The sequence below is a fragment of the Osmerus mordax genome, chromosome 12 (genome assembly GCF_038355195.1).
Source record: "Osmerus mordax isolate fOsmMor3 chromosome 12, fOsmMor3.pri, whole genome shotgun sequence".
Taxonomy (NCBI): domain Eukaryota; kingdom Metazoa; phylum Chordata; class Actinopteri; order Osmeriformes; family Osmeridae; genus Osmerus; species Osmerus mordax.
Genome location: NC_090061.1, coordinates 2,639,152 through 2,646,745, shown reverse-complemented (window position 1 = coordinate 2,646,745; position 7,594 = coordinate 2,639,152).

Here is a 7,594-nt window from a genome sequence, read left to right as displayed (position 1 = left end):
ATGTCTTCTTAGTTTCTTATGAAAATGCCTCAACGGTGCTCTTCTGCACAGTCATCGTGTTAAACCCTCCCCATATCAAATAAACGGTTGTGATTGGCCAAGTTCATTCCAGGCCAGGTGGAAGTCTGGTTGAACGGGAGGATGGCCAGACCCATCTGCCAGAGCAAATAAAACATGAGCTACCAGTTTCGTCTGGTTCCCAGGGTAATAAAGGGGCAGTCCAAGGTTGAGTTACCAAAACAAGATCAATGTTAACATCCAATTACCCCTGGAAAGCCCAGCCTCTAACATACAAAGTTTCACTTGTACAACTACACAGCAGTCCTTTTCAATGTATTATGTTACGACTTCGGGTATTGCTACATGGTAGTTTATGTACTTGATATAATGTGTTGCTCAAATATCTTCCTGTTTGATCAATTTCCCACAGTTCATCTATGAGTCTGTGCAGTGAGATACATCTACACCCCCAACGTTTAAATGCAGAAGAAAGGAGGATGACAACCAACCAGAAAATGCTGCCCCCTGCCAGATAATTGACCCTTTGATAAGCACTGAACCTAGGACCAGCGTGAAGACTAATGACTAAATAAGCAGGCCCCAAAGCCCATTGAAAGCATTGTGTTTACTTCACAGCTGCAGTTCTCCCAGGTCTTATAGTTCACACTGCCCCTATGGTGGAGCAGGATGCTGTGTATGTTTGGCTACCTGGATTTCAAGTTTCAAGTTCTTTATGGTCAGGTGCACAGAACAACACAATGTCAGACTGGGCACTGAAATTCTTGGGACAAGTAAACCCAAGCAACCTGGCATAACATAACATATAAGTACTAAGAACATAGATGACATCTATGATAAGCTAAAATAGAATATAAATAAAATAATAATAAACCTCCTAAATATACAAAATAGTATGCGATATACAATATAATATACTAGACCTCTAATACACATAATGACCTATACCAACCTTATAGACCTAACTAACCTAAGACAAGACCTATACTAACCTAAGACAAGTGGGGTAAGTTAGTGCAATAGTGCAATAATTTGGCAGCTCTGTGATCCGGGCAGGGGGGGGGGGGGGGCTGCCCGGCGCGAGAGACGAAGGAGAAGATGGGGGTCAGATGGCTGAGCGGTTAGGGAGTCAGGCTATTAATCATAAGGTTGCCGGTTCGATTCCCGGCGTGAGAAATTACATTGTGTCCTTGGGCAAGGCACTTCACCCTACTTTCCTCGGGGGAGAATGTCCCTGTACTTACTGGAAGTCGCTCTGGATAAGAGCGTCTGCTAAATGTGAATGTAAGAAGATACACGTGTTTAAGAAAGAAGTCTTTATTGGTGAGAAAGTCCAGGCGGTGGACATTGCTCTGTGGTTACAGCTATGACTTCAGAACAAGAGGTTGCAGGTTTACATCCCGCCTGCACTGTACATCACCTTGGATGCAAGTGTCTGCCAAACTAATCCATCACAGCAGTGGTCTTCAACCCTGGTCCTCTTGGCCCACTGATTCTGATTCTGTCCTGTATGTTTTAGATGTCTCCCTGCTCCAACACACCTGATTCAAAAGACTCATTCATTTTAATCAGGTGTAGGTTGAATCAGGTGTTCTGGAGCAGGGAAACAATTTACATTTAGTCATTTAGCAGACGCTCTTATCCAGAGCGACTTACAGTAAGTACAGGGACATTCCCCCAAGGCAAGTAGGGTGAAGTGTCTTGCCCAAGGACACAGCGTCAGTTGGCATGACCGGGAAACGAACTGGCAACCTTCGGATTACTAGCCCGATTCCCTCACCGCTCAGCCACCTGACTCTCCATTTAAACACATAGGACAGTGGGCCCTGAGGACCAGGACTGAAGACCACTGTGTTACAGGATGATCGGGCCTCAAAAGACCAACACCTTGTTTCAGACACAAAGGGAGAGCCCAGTAGACCAAGCCCACAGAATTATTAGTTTTAATACAACATATTCAAAAAATTTATGATCGACTAATAAGATAAGCTTGGAAAATCTGAGGGTTTTATAGTGTTGAGATGAACCCACATGAATTGTCCTCATGCATATTGGATTCCTTATCTTGCCCACATCGAGCCTCATCCACCTTTTCCTTCCAATTACGACTTTATATTCTGAGAAATAAACCTTTACACGGTGAAGAAGTATATTTCTTTGAACTGCCAATGAGTAATAGGTCCCATTGCTCATAACCTGTATTCAATCTGCTTTTTTACCAAGAACTGAAGGAATGTGTCAATCATGGACTATTCATTATGCATGCCTACAGAAGTACAAAAGGAAAGAGAAATTATGTTAAATATATGTATTTACATTTAAAACATACCACGCTGTGTGTATGTGCATAGGCATGTCGTTTAAGGATAGCTCTATGCCGAAAACATCATAACAAATATCATAACAACATGAAAATGACATGCTTATCTCTTGCCTGCGAGCTATGTAGTCTGCGAGCCAACATCATACGCAATTCTAAATACTGTACTGCGATATTAATACGGATTTTTACCAAACTAAACTCATAGACCTACGTGTTGCCACTGAAGACCTGCTGGTTGGTATCTATTCTCCTCAAGATTTGTTTTTGGCTCGAGAGATTTACATACAGAATTTGGTATAATGAGACGTAGGTGTTCCATCTGCTTCTCATCTTTCCAACACTCTCGTGCAATTTGGCAGGATAATTGATCTACAAAGAAGGCGCTCCGCGCACGTGCCTCCGCTGTCGCGCGCGAAAGGATTTACGAAACCATTCGCAGTCCATCAGCAGAACCGTAATATGTGCACTTTAGGAAGGGCTTGGCAGAGAGGAGGGAGATGTTTATCATGCGTGTCACGAAGAGAATGACTGAGATCGTCTGGATATCACTGTCTGTAAGGGCTTTTTTGAAGCTATTGTTGTTTTAGACCTTTAGCCCGTTTCTGGAATAAAATTGTATTTTCACTTGTCTCTGGGGTCAGATGGCTGAGCGGTTAGGGAGTCTGGGTATTAATCAGAAGGTTGCCGGTTTGATTCTCGGCCGTGACAAAGGACGTGTGTCCTTTGGCAAGGCCCTTCACCCTACTTGCCTCGGGGAGAATGTCCCTGTACTTACTGTAAGTCGCTCTGGATAAGAACGTCACTAAATGTAAATTTCTCTGTAGATCTGTGTTATTTATCCTAGTTACCTATCATTGATGAAATGGCTCTGGCTAGAATCAATAGGATTTTTCTGAGGATACACAGGTACAGTTGTAAAACCAAAAGCTGTTTTGAAAGACCTTTTTGAGAGCCAGTGTACATTTAGACTTTGACAAAATTAGAAATTTCAAGGAATCCCAAACTATGCACCAGCCTTGCTCCACATAAATGAGGTGTGGGTGTAGCACAGTGCTACAGCCCAGACTGCAGATCAAGAGGCCACAGGTTCAAACCTTATAACTGTTGGATGAAATCGTCTAATTACAAAGCACCTTGTTTTAACCTATGGGTAAGTCCTATTGCTTGTTAACTGTAAATCAGAATTGACCTCAGAGTGGATTCTGAGGTGGGAGCTTTTGGTTATTCTTCAGAAGAACTGACCCAGAAAGTACATGGAACAACTGCCTCATGTTTTAATTATGAGAGGATACTTTAAAGTGGAAAAGGTACTCACACAACAAATAAAGAGATTTGGTTTTGGAGATGAATCAACCCTGAGCTTCTTAACCAGGGATAGGGTTATAATTCTTTCTTTTCTTACACCATCAGGCTCCCACTTGAGTCAGAAACTGTATTTTGTATTCAAATGAGTCTTGTGAGTGCTTGGGTCTGTGTGGTGAATTAAGACAAGTGCCAATAGAGCGGGCTCGCCTGTAGCAATCTCTCTCTGCATTCAAAGACCCACCGCAGTAATGCTGCAATCTTGACTTGCCATTGCTCATCTGGAGATTTGGGAACGCGCATCACATGAATATCAATGTTTAAAACACCAGGACCAATACTCATATTTAACACGGAGCAACACAGTCCAGATTATCTGCTCCATGCCATGCAGAAATAGATACACAACAACCTTGAAATACATGTCACATATAGTGTGATATGTACACAGCAGTGATGCCTTTATTCAGAATGTGTGTTTGTTCTGTCATATTCAGAATGTGTGTTTGTTCTGTCATATTCAGAATGTGTGTTTGTTCTGTCGCATTTAAGGAAAAAAACTGCTCAACACTGAGCTTCAGCCTGGCCGCATGTTTTCCCAAGATGTGACCTTTTTTGATGGACTGTCTCATGTCCTTGTCTCAGGTAATATGATATGTATTCACCCAAGCGTCACTAAGACTTCCTGAATGAAGAAGCTTGCTTTCACACGAAGATTGCTTTGCTGCAAACACTCATTGGCAGAAATATAGTCTCACCATTTCAAAGACTCCCTGTATTATTGTTGGGTCTTTTTTGTGCTTGATTTACCATGACAACAATATTAGTTTTTTTTCTGTGTGTCATTGCAATTTACAAGGTGATTTTAGTTGATCGTTGAAATAGTGATGTGTTCTGAACAGTTCAGCAATAAACTATATTGACAGGAAATGTTCTAATTTCAGTGGCTAAAACTGGCCTTTGCAAGACACTGGTACAGTTTAAGGAAGAAAGTCTGTATTGCTGTTGATAATCTACCACCAAGGGCAGCATCGGTTTCATATTATCATATCTAGCATGGATGACGAGACAAAATGGTAAGTAATTTATGTGATATCTCAAAGGCCTATCTTAAAATAAATTAGGTTCACAGGAAGTAGAATTGGCCATGCACAATTTTTTTGATGAGGCCTTGTGAATTGCATCTCTTTTTGAGACGCAATGCATGATGTAGGCTATATCTTTATCAAATGTGTGTAAAATTGCAGTAGGCACCTCAGTAACCTTGGAAGTAGTGACTTCCTTCATTAGGAAGAGACATCCTTTCCAACAGCTCGGACATAAAAAACAATTAATCAGAAATGAGGGCGAAACTTCATTTCACCACTCACATTTGAAGATAGTAATTAGGCCTACCAGTTAAACACAAACCACAAACACTGAACGGGAAAGATTTACTGAAAGCAATAGGTTTGTTTTATTGTGATTGATTCGTTTCTTATGATAATGTATTGTTTTGCCACGGCTGGAGGGCACCTGAGAGGCCGTCTCCAGCGCTCCTGCGAAACTCATTACGAGCCTCTGGGTCGTGAGGGTCCCCATCACACAGCGCTTATTTGATTTGGGGAGAAGGGCGAGATCATGTTATGTCTTCTAATGAGAGGAAAGCGCAGCGCCGGGAGCCAGCCGAGACAAGAAGGCGATTAAATACGACTGTACTTATTCAGAAATGTAGTTTTGTTTTGAGTGTAACACAAAAATAAACCAATTGCGGGTCCATAAACAAATGTTTAGTTTGTTTATTGGGTCGGGTCGGCCCTGCCTGCTGTGTTTCATTCATTGTGAAATGTGTGATTTCACATGTTGTTTACCCTTGATGAAAATTGAGATCAGTCCAACCTTTAACATTTTACACCTATCAGGGGATGATAATTACTGCTTGTGTGCTGTAAGTTAGCCTGTCACAGACCTCATTTACAACAGAGGATTTGAACCTGAGGTACTACATGGAGGAGGAATAATGTCCCCTATCAGGGAGGGTTAGTGGCCTCAGAAAGAGAGATCGTGAAGCCAGGTTAAAGAGACAGGGAATGGAGAATTGGACGTGACTTTGCAGTAAACAAAATTTTGCGCAATTTATGGCCTTACGGCCTCAATAGCTATTATAGCTGCTATTCTCACCAGCTAGAAAATGAACGTGCTGTGTGTTTTATGAACTGTAAAGTAAAGGTTTCATATTAATGATGATTCTAATGTGAGATCGGTGTTCAACAGGGTTGGCCTCTGTGAGTGTATGGGTGCCAGGGCAGGTTTTCATCTGGTTGAGGTCATGTGTAAACGTGCTCTAAATTTCACCCCAAAGCTGCCATTCCCTCTGTGGTTGGTCAGATGTTTAAGATTTTGGTCAAATGTGTGATAATTAAATATTAATATTTTCTAAAATTAAAATTGCATGAGGCCACAGCACGGAAAATCTCTGTTTCCGATTGATCACTTTAATCAAGGTTGTGGCCTGGAGTGGAAAGTCTTAGCGTGTTACTGTTAACTGAATGATGCATTGATTTTAATTCCAGGGAGGTGTGTGCGTGTGTGTTTGTAATCAATCCTAAACACAGAGCTGAAAGTAATACAACCCCTTGTATCCATGGACACATGCAGGCCAGATATCGAGTTATAAAACACTCATCTCACAATATAACTAAGCTTGATAATAAACCTTTCGCTTAATACAAATAACAGCTACACTATTAGACCTCACTGAATTCGACTGCTGCAAACAGATTTAAGCAGATATGCATCTTGAGAGAGGTTACTGAGGAGGTAAGCTCAGGCAATCAGTAGATTTGATTAGAGCCTTTTAGTTTTGGAGTTGGAGCGTCTTTAGAATCACAAACGGAAGGAGACTTTTGAATGTTCTTTGGCTAGCCAATCTGATAATATAATAACAGTATCCAATTATTTCAAACCTGGAAAGGGTTTATCACACTGTAATGACCAAGGAATTACATTTAAAAGTCCACTAGTTCCTCTCCTCATGTACAAACAATAACATGTAATTTTATATATTCGTTCCTTTTTAGTGTCTCAGCAATCACTAGAATGCAGGTGATGAAAAGCTGTGCCACACATCCTACAATCAGACTCCCTTCTTCCACATCCTGAGCACAGGAAGGAGAGGAGGGTGGGGAAGAGGAGAGGAGGGAGAGGAGGGTGTGGAGAGGAGAGGTGTGTGGGGAGGGGAGGGGAGGGGAGAAGAGAGGAGGGAGAGAAGGGTGGGGAGGGGAGGATGGAAGAGAGGAAGGAGAGGAGGGTGGGGAGGGGAGGAGGGAAGAGGAATGTCGGGAAGGGGAGAAGAGGTGAGGGAAGAGAAGGGAGGGGGGGGATGGGAGGGGAGGAGGGAAGAGGAGGGGGATGAGGGAAGAGGAGGGTGGGGGTAAGGAGGGAGGATGAGGGGTAGGAGGGAGAAAGGGGGGAGAGGGAGGAGGAGGGAAGAGCGTGCAGGAGAAAGGGGGAGGGGAGAGACTCAGGATTTAATATCAGTCTGTGCTCTACAGTGACTGATGACTTGCCAAGTTCAAAACAGTAGGGTCCTTTACAGACACTCCCACCAAGCAAATTAAACAATACCAATCTTGCTTTCTCTTCCCAAGACAAGGAGTCAATTACACACAACACTTACACTTCTAACAAACACAGGCCCCTCCGTCTCTTACTCTTTCCACCCTCTCCAGAGAGAACCAGACAGCTTGTCAGATTATACAAGTTTACAGCTATTCAGTTTATAAGTAAAAATGTCATCAATGGAGGAAAAAAATTGTTAGGATATCTCTTTGTAGTTCTGTTCTGTCTAGAACAATAAAATGATCTGTTGGTTATCTAACAAGGAGAATGAAAGGTATTTTGTTGGATATTAAAGAACCTGGAGTTTGTATTTTATATGTTAGTGCCTTGAGTCTGTTTACTACAAGGTCA